Source organism: Coregonus lavaretus (assembly GCF_964263955.1).
Source record: "Coregonus lavaretus genome assembly, chromosome: 2".
NCBI lineage: Eukaryota > Metazoa > Chordata > Actinopteri > Salmoniformes > Salmonidae > Coregonus > Coregonus lavaretus.
The window spans coordinates 66,340,787-66,355,370 of record NC_139989.1 but is presented as its reverse complement, the minus strand read 5'-3'; positions in this window follow the sequence as shown (position 1 = coordinate 66,355,370).

The window sequence follows — 14,584 nt, the reverse complement described above, 5'->3', positions numbered from 1 at the left end:
TATGATTTCCTCATTACTATTTCCACATCGTCACAACTCCATATAGAATGTTAGAAACGTCTAGGTACTCACATCAAATAATCCCTTCGTGGTGTTTTTAACCATTCTTAATCGACACAAATCACTTCTTCAAACATTTTCCCAGCGGACCAAAAAAATAGACTGTAATTTCCCGGACACTGCCCTGCCTGTCCAGAAAATACAGACCTTTCTACTAGTCTCTAAAATAACCTCACAATCTCCATACCTCTCCTTGATATTCTATGAATTAATTATGTTATACTGTATATTGAAACTTCTTATCCAAACTTATATCACATTATCAAATCCATTTCTATACCTTATTATGCACCCTTCAGATTCAAATTACTTTCTGCTCTTTGTTCATAAGATAGCCCATGTTGTCCCATTCAATTACTTAACTGCGTAAGCTGACATTTCCTCCTTATTACTTAAATTTCATTACCATCGTACGCTCATTAAATCGCATGCTTTATTTCGTGTTGCTTAAGACAATATTGTAAATTATATATTTTTTTGCTATCTGTAACTTATCCCTTTTAAAAATAACTTTACACATTATCTATCCATGCTGATAAATCACCAAGATATGGTCCTATATTGAAAAACCCTAATTTACTTAATTTACATTACTTTTACAAAATACTTATTCTAAATGCGGATTAGCCTGTACTAATTTCGTCATTTCCTGTTTCTCCCTTTGAGTTAAATGAAACTCTGCTTTACTTTAAATGGTGACTGTTTTTTCCAGATATCGGTCTACTAAGCTGGCCATTCATTATTACTATTAGCTCATGCAATTATTAGTAATTAAAAACTTACATTAAAATCCACATCCTGATATGTATTAAAATTTAGTTTGCCTTTAAATGTCATTTTGGTGCTATGATTCAATATGCTACGCTGCATTGGCTCCATCTCCTGGCCGTGTTGAGTAATTACAAGGCTCTTCTTCTGTTTATGACGATTTATTACGTCAAAGGTCTGTAACCTATTTCTTTTATAATGTCTTACACACTACGGGACTAAAAAACCCACTCTCTTTATAATGTACTGTACATTACGGGTGCCGTGCACCCACTCATTTAGCTTACATCAAGGGTACCTTGCCCACTCTCTTTATGATGTATCTAACATCAAGTGTTTACTTGAGTCCATTCATTTTATAATGTACTGTTTTACATTAATGGAATCATCCACTCTCTTTATTATGGACTATTACATCATAACTGCCCTGCACCTACTCGTTTGTCCACTTGTTGCCTTTACTCAGTACTTTAAACACACCCAATTTTTGAATCATAACACCATGTCATAGTCCTAATTTGATATTCCTCCTTACATCCCTAACATAACTCAATACCACTCATCGTCCACCTTAAAAATATTGCATTTTAAAAGTTTGTTACAGCTCAGCTTCACCACAGATAAGCAGAATTTGACATAATCAAAAAAATGAAAGTCTGCTTACCTGTTAGTTCGGCTGTGAACTGCATCCTATTCGTTTAGACACCAATCTGTTATGATGAGTTTCTAGGATATCAAGTAATCAAGGATGTAAGAATATACTTAGAAACTTTTGATGGAGAGTTCATATTAGTATTTAATACGTACATGGTTAGTTATGACAGAATGACAGAGCTTTGCCTCTATCATCTCCCTCACTCCAGAACAAAGATCCACTCTCTCTATATATATACTCTGTTACAAGTCTCTCCACAAACATCTGGTAATCATCATGGGCACTCCCATTATTTGATGTTATTACTCTTTACCCCAAGTCAGTATATCCTGTCAATCAATCATGCTATCATAAACATCAGTAATCTCCTTTGACATAACATAATGTAGACTCGGTGGCACCAAGCCAAATATCTAGTAACTCTAACCTGGTCCCCACGATACTATGACATGACATCATAACACTATAAAAAAAACTCATATCAACCGTGGTTGGAGTCGGCCAATTACGCACGGCTGAATGTGATCTCACTCCATCTCCACACCTGAGGTGGTAATGTAGTATCCGAGGAAGGAGACGGACTGCTGGGAAAACAGACAGTTTTCTGCCTTGGCATAAAGGTCATGTTCCAACAGTCATGCCAGCACTTTGCGAACCAGGGACACATGCTCGGCACGCTTAGCGGAATACACCAGAATGTCATCGATGTAGACCAGTACACTGCGACCAAGCATGTCCTGAAAAACCTACTTCACAAAGGACTGGAAGACGGATGGAGCATTCATCAAACCGTACGGCATCACCAGGTGTTCGTAATGCCCCGTGGTTGTGCTGAATGCTGTCTTCCACCCGTTCCCCTCTCGGACACGCACCAGGTTGTACGTCCTCCAGAGATCTCATTTTGTGAAGAAGTGCACCCCATGCATTGACTCGATCACAGGTGAAATGTGGGGTAGAGGATAACTATAACATATTGTCCCCTTGTTCAGTGCTCGGTAATCAATGCGAGGGCGCAGACCTCCATCTTTCTTCTTCACAAAAAAGAAACTCGAGGAGGCGGGCAAAGTGGAGGGTCCCATAGAGAGCAAGTCACTTTTTTTATTATTGAGTCACCTGATTTCCCTGTTGTGTTAGGTCTTCCCTGATTAGCGCTACACAATCCCTCTGTTTAGCGCTACACAATCCCCTACACAAAGGGACTCTGAGACGTATGTCTCCATCGCCTCCATTTCAGCCTGTGACAAGGGATACAGATGACTTTTGGGAGGCACAGCGTATACCCGGAGGTTTATCACGCAATCCCCCGCCCAATGAGGTGGTAATTTAGTCGCCTGCGTGTTGGAAAACGCGCGTGCCAAATCGAGGTATTCGGGGGAATGCGCATGGTGGAGGTAGTGTCTGGACTTTCCACCGTGGTTGCACCAACGGAAACATCTAGACACCTACCCTGACACACTCGCGACCACCCCGTAAGAACCCTCTGCGGCCATGAAAAGGTGGGATGGTGTAGCGCTAATCAGGGAAGACCTAACACAAAAGGGAAATCAGGTGACTCAATAATAAAAAAAGTGACTTGCTCTCTATGGGACTCGTGCGTAACAATAGTGACTGGTGCTGTAACTTCCCTAACGAACCCGGACACTAATGGTCGCCTGTCAGGTGCTCTGATGGGGAGTGGAATGGATAGGGGAACCAAGGTAATACCTAGACTATGGGCTAACAACCTGTTAATAAAGTTCCAAGCTGCGCCTGAATCGACCAGCGCCTTACACTGGGGAACAACCGGTTAATCAGGAAAGCGGATGTGTAGGGTACAGTGCACAGCAGAGGGCGCTGAACGAGTGTGGGTGTTCGATACCTGGCGTGATGCAAGATTGCCCTGCCTTCCCCCTCCAGACCCAAAAGAACGCTGACGACAGCGTACAGTAGAATGTCCTCTCATGCCACAAGAGTGATACTGGCTTTATCATCCTCCACGCTCCCAGATCGCCGCACCACCCAGCTCCATCATCTCATGATCCGTGTTGGGGGACGGGACGGGGACGTCCTCTAGAAGCCGTCAGGTTGTCCAACCGGATTGCCATGTCCACCAGTTGATTGAAGGACAACGTGGTGTCCCGGCAGGCTAACTCGATGAGGACCCACTCGTTCCACCAGGACCCAGCCGCTAGAGTTCGAAACTCCAGGGCAAAGTCCTGCCCGGTCCTCGTCCCCTGCCTCAGGTGAGCCATTCGCTCGCCGCCTCTCTACCTTCGGGCGGGTGATCGAAGACGGCCCGAAAGAGGTGAGCGAACTCCCCGTAGTTGTCCAACGCGGCTCCTCCTTCACTCCAGACCACGTTGGCCCACTCCAGCGCTTTCCCTGAGAGGCTTCTTCCGCTCTGATGGAACCGGGCTGATGGTCGAGAAGTATGAATCCAGTTGCAGGAGGAATCCCTGGCAGAGGGCAGCTGTCCCGTCAAAATCCCTAGGTCGGGATATATGAATCCCCCTGGATGCTGGGTTGTGGGTGGCTGGATCTGGTCGCTCAGCTGGTCCCGAAAGATCCATCGCTTTTCCCAAGCTGGCTAGCATCGTCGAATGCTCCCGGAACCGCGCCATGACTCCAGGCAGGGGCACCTCTCCTGCTGACTCCATATCTTGGTTTGTGATTCTGTGATGGGTGATTTAGAAGGAGTCAGGCGCAGGAGGGTAAATCACAGAATTACAGGTTTTATTCCGCAACACAAGTTTACGCAGTAAAGCGTCAAAACACTCCAGTGCGCAAAACAGGCGCACTGAAAACAACAAGGCACACAGGGAAAATATCCCAGCGATACAAAATACTTGGAGCTCCAGAGGGAACACTTATACAGTTACTGATGAGGGGATATGAACCAGGTGTGTGTAATAAACAAGAAAAAACAAATGGAATGATGAGATGAGGAGCGGCAGTTGCTAGAAGGTCGGTGACGACGAACACCGAAGCCTGCCCGAACAAGGAGAGGCGGCAGCTTCGGAGGAAGTCGTGACAATACCGCCCAAGCCTAATGCATTATCTTTTTTTACTGCATCTTAGTCCTACTCCAGTCTCCTTTTCAGCTCATTTATCAGCTGATTTACTTAACAAAAAGCACATCTCAATAGGTGGTCCAGGTGTCCTCTGACTTGGCACAGGTGGGGGGTTGGGCCTTTCTTCCTTTGTTCTCTATTGCTCCTTTATTGTTCCTCAAGCAAGGGGGGAGGCCGATGACATCAGAGGGCACCATCAGACTAACTCCTTTAATGGCCTACACTATTTCTGCAGAAAGGGTAGGAATAGATTCCTGTTTAAACAGAAGGAGGCCTATGTCTAGAAATTGCATACCATAATAAAGCTATAGCCCACTTTTGTTGTGTATGTGTATTTGTTTGTCTGTGTCTATGCCTCTGTGAACTGTGAACTGTAAACATTTGCACATGTGTTTCTGCTTATACAGTACAGTAGTGTCAAACGCTTCCACCAAGCCCCCTGGGAAGCACTTTCCAGAGCATCATGTAGAACTCATTGTAAATAGCATCTCTTTATCAAGCCATAAACGCCAAGGCCTTATGAGTTATTTTTTAAATAAACAGCTGTCGTTAATGCTGGCCTATTATCCTGTTGATGAATGCTAATGGATATACTGCTCTGGCTGTGTGGAGAGCAATAGGGAGAGAGAGAGTGAGGGGGAGCGAGAGAGTTAAGGGGAGAGAGAGAGTGGGAGGGAGGGAGAGAGAGGGAGGGAGAGCAAGAGAGAGAGAGAGAGAGACTCTGGCTAAGTACTTCTTCACAGTGGGCTGTATTATCTGACAGCCTTTATACATGGTGGGATTAACACACACTATCGCTCATTGACAGATTTAACACAATCACATGATCTTTTGGCCCACCGGAAGACCGTACTGAGGAGCAGGCATTAGTCTTATGATAGAAGTTGGCCGTAAACATTTTTGTAGATGATTTGTCTCCAGTGTAGCTAGTTACCTCTAGATGGTAAGAAGTATGTAACGCAGTTACTGTGCCCAGCAGCTCTGTTCAGATAGAGTGTGAGAGACAAAACAAAGAGGTAAAGGAGGAAAAGAAGCCGATGGATAGAAGTTTTGATCAGAGAACCAGCCAGGAGATTGTTCCTGTGGTTTGTTCTTCAATGGAGCTGTGGGACCTTGTCTGGGTGTTTAATTCTTCCTAAATGAAAACAAAATGCTGCCTGCCTGCTTTTGTCTGGCTGTTAACCTCTACTGGATGGGTGTCCCGAAATCGGGACAGTTGTTGCTCAATACGGATAATGTGACTACAATGACGTTGTAAACAAAAGCACATTTTTATGGACATACAGTGGGGAGAAAAAGTATTTAGTCAGCCACCAATTGTGCAAGTTCACCCACTTAAAAAGATGAGAGAGGCCTGTAATTTTCATCATAGGTACACGTCAAATATGACAGACAAAATGAGAAAAAAAATTCCAGAAAATCACATTGTAGGATTTTTAATGAATTTATTTGCAAATTATGGTGGAAAATAAGTATTTGGTCAATAACAAAAGTTTCTCAATACTTTGTTATATACCCTTTGTTGGCAATGACACAGGTCAAATGTTTTCTGTAAGTCTTCACAAGGTTTTCATACACAGTCGCTGGTATTTTGGCCCATTCCTCCATGCAGATCTCCTCTAGAGCAGTGATGTTTTGGGGCTGTCGCTGGGCAACACAGACTTTCATCTCCCTCAAAAGATTTTCTATGGGGTTGAGATCTGGAGACTGGCTAGGCCACTCCAGGACCTTGAAATGCTTCTTACGAAGCCACTCCTTCGTTGCCCGGGCGGTGTGTTTGGGATCATTGTCATGCTGAAAGACCCAGCCACGTTTCATCTTCAATGCCCTTGCTGATGGAAGGAGGTTTTCACTCAAAATCTCACGTTACATGGCCCCATTCATTCTTTCCTTTACACGGATCAGTCGTCCTGGTCCCTTTGAAGAAAAACAGCCCCAAAGCATGATGTTTCCACCCCCATGCTTCACAGTAGGTATGGTGTTCTTTGGATGCAACTCAGCATTCTTTGTCCTCCAAACACGACGAGTTGAGTTTTTACCAAAAAGTTATATTTTGGTTTCATCTGACCATATGACATTCTCCCAATCCTCTTCTGGATCATCTAATTGCACTCTAGCAAACTTCAGATGGGCCTGGACATGTACTGGCTTAAGCAGGGGGATACGTCTGGCACTGCAGGATTTGAGTCCCTGGCGGCGTAGTGTGTTACTGATGGTAGGCTTTGTTACTTTGGTCCCAGCTCTCTGCAGGTGATTCACTAGGTCCCCCGGTGTGGTTCTGGGATTTTTGCTCACCGTTCTTGTGATCATTGTGACCCCACGGTGTGAGATCTTGCGTGGAGCCCCAGATTGAGGGAGATTATCAGTGGTCTTGTATGTCTTCCATTTCCTAATAATTGCTCCCATAGTTGATTTCTTCAAACCAAGCTGCTTACCTATTGCAGATTCAGTCTTCCCAGCCTGGTGCAGGTCTACAATTTTGTTTCTGGTGTCCTTTGACAGCTCTTTGGTCTTGGCCATAGTGGAGTTTGGAGTGTGACTGTTTGAGGTTGTGGACAGGTGTCTTTTATACTGATAACAAGTTCAAACAGGTGCCATTAATACAGGTAACGAGTGGAGGACAGAGGAGCCTCTTAAAGAAGAAGTTACAGGTCTGTGAGAGCCAGAAATCTTGCTTGTTTGTAGGTGACCAAATACTTAGTTTCCACCATAATTTGCAAATAAATTCATTAAAAATCCTACAATGTGATTTTCTGGATTTTTTTCCCTCAATTTATCTGTCATAGTTGACGTGTACCTATGATGAAAATTACAGGCCTCTCTCATCCTTTTAAGTTGGAGAACTTGCACAATTGGTGGCTGACTAAATACTTTTTTTCCCCACTGTATACATGTCTTATATGGGCAGATTTCTTAAATAATTGTTTTATCTAACTGCAGTGTCCAATTTACAGTAAGTATTACAGCAAAAAAAACATGCTATCGAATGCTAAACCTTGTTTCAGCCAGTCAAGTTAGGTTCCTATTTATTCCTCAGACACTCCAGAAGGTAACCAGCCTTTCCTTCATTATTCTACATTAGGTATATCCGATACAGAAACAATTTTAGCCAAGAAGACACAACATCATTACGCGCCGATGAGACGGGCGGTGTTCACTTGATTGACTGTATCTTGGTCCAATGACCACCTATCGTTTTGGAATATAGCTAGCCAAACAGCCAATGAGCTGGGCCTTACAGGAGTATGAGATGGTCCTTTTTCTGAGGAAAAGCCTGTGTATTCAGCACGCGCGCAATGCGGTTATTGTCCAATGGAAATCTAAACAAGGAAGTGGAGCTCAATTTAGTAAAAAATGTTTTCTGCAAATTTTGAAAGTACAATATGGCTACTAATACTGGAAAAGCTAAATCAAAGTCCAGGTATACAGATTTAGTCGAGATTATAGCAGAAATTGACCGGGAACCAATACATGAGGACTTTTGTTTTTGGAAGGAGAGGATGCCACTTTAGACTGGTAAGTGAAATACGTTTTTTCTACTCATGCTAATGCATTGTTTGAATGGTTGCATATTATTCACTTTAGATTTTTTGGAGATTTTTTCTTTGATTGCTATGTATACAGTACCATGTCAAAAGTTTGGACACACCTACTCATTCAATGGTTTTTCTTTATTTTTACTAATTTCTACATTGTAGAATAATAGTGAAGACATCATCAAAACTATGAAATAACACATATGGAATCATGTAGTAAGGAAACAAGTTTTAAACAAATCAAAATATATTTTATATTTGAGATTCTTCAAATAGCCACCTTTTTCCTTGATGACAGCTTTGCACACTCTTGGCATTCTCTCAACCAGCTTCCCTGGAATGCTTTTCCAACAGTCTTGAAGGAGTTCCCACATATTCTGAGCACCTGTTGGCTGCTTTTCCTTCACTCTGCGGTCCGACTCATCCCAAACCATCTCAATTGGGTGGAGGCCAGGTCATCTGATGCAGCACTCCATCACTCTCCTTCTTGGTAAAATAGCCCTTACACAGCCTGGAGGTGTGTTGGGTCATTGTCCTGTTCAAAAACAAATGATAGTTCCACTAAGCCCAAACCAGATGGGATGGCGTATCACTGCAGAATGCTGTGGTAGCCATGCTGGTTAAGTGTGCCTAAATAAATCACAGAAAGTGTCACCAGCAAAGCACCCACACACCATAACACCTCCTGCTCCATGCTTTACGGTGGGAAATACACACGCGGAGATCATCCGTTCACCCACACCGCGTCTCACAAAGACACAGTGGTTGGAACCAAAAATCTCTAATTTCTAATCCAGACCAAAGGACAAATTTCCACCGGTCTAATGTCCATTGCTTGTGTATCTTGGCCCAAGCAAGTCTCCTCTTCTTATTGGTGTCCTTTAGTAGTGGTTTCTTTGCATCAATTCGACCATGAAGGCCTGATTCACGCGTTCTCCTCTGAACAGTTGATGTTGAGATGAGTCTGTTACTTGCAGCAGCAGCAGAGGTAACTCTGGGTCTTCCATTCCTGTGGCGGTCCTCATGGGAGCCAGTTTCATCTAAGCGGTTGATGGTTTTTGTGACTGCACTTCAAGAAACTCTTGAAATGTTCCGTATTGATTGACCATCATTGTCACGTCCTCATCCGAAGCTGCCACCTCTCCTTTTTCGGGTAGGCTTCGGCGTTCGTCATCACCGGCCTTCTAGCCACTGCCGCTCCCCATCTCATCATTCCATTTGTTTTGTTTTGTTTATTACACACACCTGCTTCATAGCCCCTCATCAATACCTGTGTAAGTGTTCCCTCTGCCCCCTTGTCTTTGTGTGTGATTGTATATTGTGAGGTTAGTGAAGCTCAGTGGAACTCCTAGTATTTTGTATCGCCGGGATAATTCCCCGTGTGCCTTGTAGTTTCCAGTGCGCCTGTTTTGCGCACTGGAGTGTGTTGATGCTTTACTGCGTAACTTTGTGTTTGCAGAATAATTCCTGTTATTCTGTGATTTACCCTGCTATGCCTGACTACATCTAAATCACTCATTACAGAATCACACACCCAGACATGGAGTCAGCAGGAGAGGAGCACATGACTGGAATCATGGCGTGGGTCCGGGAGCATTCGACGATGCAATCCAGCTTGGGAGAAGTGATGGTCATCCAACGCCTGGAGAGGAGAGGACCCGATCTTTCGGGACCAGCTGAGCAACCGAATCCAGCCACCCACAACCCAGCACCCAGAGGGATTCATATATCCCGACCACAGGATTTTGACAGGACAGCTGCCCTCTGCCAGGGATTCCTACTACAACTGGAGTTATACTTCTCGAACATCAGCTCGGCTCCATCAGAGCGGGAGAAGGTATCCGCCTTCGTCTCCTGCCTCACGGGGAAAGCCCTGGAGTGGGCCAACACGGTCTGGAGTGAAGGAGGAATTGGTTGGACAACTACGGGGAGTTCGCTAGCCTCTTTCGCGCTGTCTTCGATCAACTGCCCGAGGGTAGAGAGGCGGACCAGCGGCTGGCCACCTGAGGCAGGGGATGAGGACCACGCAAGACTTCGCCCTGGAGTTTCGTACTCTGGCGGCTGGATCCGGGTAGAACGAGCGGGCCCTCATGGACCACTTCCGGTGCCATCTATGGGAGGACGTTCAAAGGGAGCTAGCCTGCCGGGACACCAGGTTGTCCTTCGAGCAACTGGTGGACATGGCCATCCGGTTGAACAACCAGCTGGCTTCTAGAGGACGTCCTGGAAGGGCCTTGCCTGTTCCACCCCCCACCAACCCGGAACAAGAGATGATGAAGCTGGGTGGAGCGGAGATCTGGAAGAGCTGAGGACGACAGTGCCAGCGTCACTCTTATGGCACGAGAGGACATTCTGCTGCACCTGGTCGTCTGCGTTCTTTTGGGTCTGGAGGCGGTAAGCAGGGCACTCTCTTGCATCACCCCTGGTATCGCACGCCCACACTCGTTCAGAGCCCTCTGCTGCGCACTGTACCTTACATATCCTGATTACACGGTAGTTCCACAGTGTCGATTCAGGCGCAAATGGGACATTTATGGACAAGTCATTTGCACATAGTTTAGGCATTACATTTGTTCCCCTATCCATTCCACTCCCCATCAGAGCACTTGACAGTCAACCATTAGGGTCCGGGTTCGTTAGGGAAGTTACAGCACCAGTCACTATGGTTACGCACGAGACCCATAGAGAGCAAGTCACCTTTTTTATTATTAAGTCTCTATATTTTCCTGTTGTGTAAGGTCTTCCCTGGTTAGCACTACACAACCCCACCTTTTCATGGCTACAGAGGGTTCTCACGGGGTGGTCACGAGAGTGTCAGGGTAGGTGTCTAGCTGTTTCCGTTGGTGCAACCACGGTGGAAAGTCCAGACACTACCTTCACCGTAAGCATTCCCCCCGAATACCTCGATTTGACGAACGTGTTCTCTAAAACGCAGGCGACCAAAAATTACGACCTCATCGGGTGGGTGATTGTGCGATAAACCTCCAGGTAGACGCTGTGCTTCCCAGGAGTCATGTGTATCCCCTGTCGCAGGCTGAAACGGAGGCGATGGAGACATACATCTCAGAGTCCCTGTTCCAGGGGTTCATACATCCCTCCACTTCGCCCGCCTCCTCGAGTTTCTTTTTTGTGAAGAAGAAAGACGGAGGTCTGTGCCCTTGCATTGATTACCGAGCACTGAACAAGGGGACAATATGTTATAGTTATCCTCTACCCCTCATTCCATCTGTGATCGAGTCAATGCATGGGGTGCGCTTCTTCACAAAATTAGATGTCCGGAGTGCGTACAACTTGGTGCGTGTCCGAGAAGGGGACAAGTGGAAGACAGCATTCAGCACAACCATGGGGCATAACGAATACCTCGTGATTCCATACAGTTTGATGAATGCTCCATCCGTCTTCCAGTCCTTTGTGAACGAGGTGTTCCTGGGACATGCTTGGTCGTGGTGTGGTGGTCTACATCAATGACAATCTGGTGTGTTCCGCTACCCACGCCGAGCATGTGTCCTGGTTCGCAAAGTGCTAGCCCGACTGTTGGAACATTACCTTTATGCCAAGGAAGAAAAGTGTCTGTTTTTCCAACAGTCCGTCTCCTTCCTCGGATATCACATTACCACCTCAGGTGTGGAGATGGAGGGAGATCGCATTTCAGCCGTGCATAATTGGCCGACTCCAACCATGGTAAAGGAGGTGCAGCGCTTTATTGGCTTTGCCAACTACTATCAGAGGTTTATCCGGGGATTGGCCAAGGTCGCAGCTCCCATAGAATCTCTGTTGAAGGGTGGGCCGTCCCGGCTTCGCTAGTCTGCTGAGGCTGAGAGGGCCTTCAGTAACCGGAGGGTTCTGTTCACCTCAGCCCCGGTACTGGCCCATCCCTATCCATCACTACCGTTCATAGTGGAGGTGGATGCGTCCGAGGTAGGGATAGGCACTGTCCTGTCTCAACGCTCGGGCACGCCACCCAAGCTCTGCCCCTGTACCTTCTTCTCCAAGAAGGTTAGCCCGGCGGAGCAGAACTACGACGTTGGTGATCGGGAGCTGTTGTCTGTTGTCCGAGCCCTGATCTTGTGGAGGAACTGGCTCGAGGGGGCGAAACACCCTTTCTCGTCTGGACGGACCACCGTAACCTGGAGTACATCCAGGCAGCGAAGAGGCTGAATCCTCGCCAGGCCAGGTGGGCCCTATTCTTCACCCGGTTTGATTTTACACTATCTTACATCCCGGGTTTGAAGAACATGATGGCAGACGCACTGTCACGGCTGTACGACACAGAGGAGAAGCCCATAGACAACACACCCATACTCCGGCCTCCTGCATTGTGGTGTCGTTAGTGTGGGCGATGGACGCAGACATAGAGTGGGCGCTACGCACAGAGCCATCTCCACCTCAGTGTCCAGCTGGGCTGCGGTACATGCCGTCTCTTGTCCGTGACCATCTGATCTATTGGGCACACACATCCCTCTCCTCTGGTCACCCAGGTATCGGTCATACAGTGCGCTGCCTGACCGGAAAGTACTGGTGGCCTACCTTGGCTAAGGACGTGAGGGTGTGTGTCTCCTCCTGCTCGGTGTGCGCCAAAAGGCATTTAGGCACCTCCCAGCGGGTAAGTTACAGCCCTTTCCAGTTCCACAACAGCCATGGTCCCACCTGTGTATTGACTTTCTCACTGATCTTCCCCTCTCTCAGGGTAACACCACCATCCTGGTCGTTGTGGACCGCTTTTCTAAAGCCTGCAGCCTCCTTCCTCTGCCCGGTCTCCCAACGGCCCTGCAAACTGCGGAAGCCCTGTTTACTCATGTCTTCCGGCAGTACGGGGTGCCGGAGGACATAGTGTCTGACTGAGGTCCCCAGTTTACATCCAGGGTCTGGAAGGCGTTCATGGAACGTCTGGGGGTCTCGGTCAGCCTGACCTCTGGGTTTCACCCCGAGAGTAATGGGCAGGTGGAACGGGTGAATCAGGATGTGGGTAGGTTCCTGCGGACCTACTGCAAGGACCGGCCAGGGGAGTGGTCGGTGTTCTTGCCATGGGCAGAATATGCCCAGAACTCTCTCCGCCACTCCTCCACTAACCTATCGCCCTTTCAATGTGTTTTAGGTTATCAGCCAGTTCTGAAACCGTGGCATCAGAGCCAGACCGAAGCTCCTGCGGTGGATGACTGGTTTCAGCGCGCGGAGGAGACGTGGAAAGCTGCTCACGTCCACCTCCAGCGCGCTGTGCCTGGTGATCGGGTCTGGCTCTCGACCCGGAATCTGCCCCTCCGCCTGCCCTGCCGGAAGCTGAGCCCCTGGTTTGTGGGGCCGCTCAAAGTCCTGAGGAGGATAAACCAGGTTACATATAGGTTATTACTCCCTCCAGATTACCGTATTCACCCCTCGTTCCATGTGTCTCTCCTCAGGCCGGTGGTGGCTTGTTCTTTCCACAAGTCTGAGGTGCGGGAGGTTCGTCCGCCCCCTCTGGACACCGTCAGTTCCATCCTGGATTTGAGGCGTCAGTTTGGGGGCCTTCTGTTCCTCGTGGAGTTGGAGGGGTACGGTCCGGAGGAGTGGTGCTGGGTTCCGGTGAGGGATATCCTCGATCCCTCCCTATTGCGAGATTTCCACCGTCGCCATCCGGCTCGCCCTGCTCCGCGTCCTCTTGGCCGTCCCCGAGGCCGGTGTCGACGCGCTGCTGGTGCTGCGCGTCAAGGGGGGGGGTACTGTCACAACTTCCTCCTAAGCTGCCACCTCTCATTGTTCGGGCAGGCTTCAGCGTTCATCATCACCGGCTTTCTAGCCACTGCCGCTCCTCATCTCATCATTCCATTTGTTTTGTCTTGTTTATTACACACACCTGGTTCATATCCCCTCATCAGTACCTGTATAAGTGTTCCCTCTGCCCCCTTGTCTTTGTGTGTGATTGTTTATTATGAGGTTAGTAAAGCTCGGTGGAGCTCCTAGTATTTTGTATCGCCGGGATAATTCGCTGTGTGCCTTGTAGTTTCCAGTGCGCCTGTTTTGCGCACTGGAGTGTTTTGACGCTTTACTGCGTAACTTTGTGTTTGCGGAATAAATCCTGTTATTCTGTGATTTACCCTCCTGCGCCTGACTCCTTCTAAATCACTCATCACAATATTGTCATAAAGTAATGATGGACTGTTGTTTCTCTTTGCTTAATTGAGGTGTGCTTGCCATAATATGGACTTGGTCTTTTACCAAATAGGGCTATCTTCTGTATATCCCCCCTACCTTGTCACAACACAACTGATTGGCTCAAACGCATTAAGAAGGAAAGAAATTCCACAAATTAACTTTTAAGATGGCACACCTGTTAATTGAAATGCATTCCAGGTGACTATCTCATGAAGCTGGTTGAGAGAATGCCAAGAGTGTGCAAAGCTGTCATCAAGGCAAAGGGTGGCTATTTGAAGAATCTCAAATATAAAATATATTTTGATTTGTTTAACACTTTTTTGCTTACTACATGATTCCATGTGTTATTTAATAGTTTTGATGTCTTCACTATTATTCTACAATGT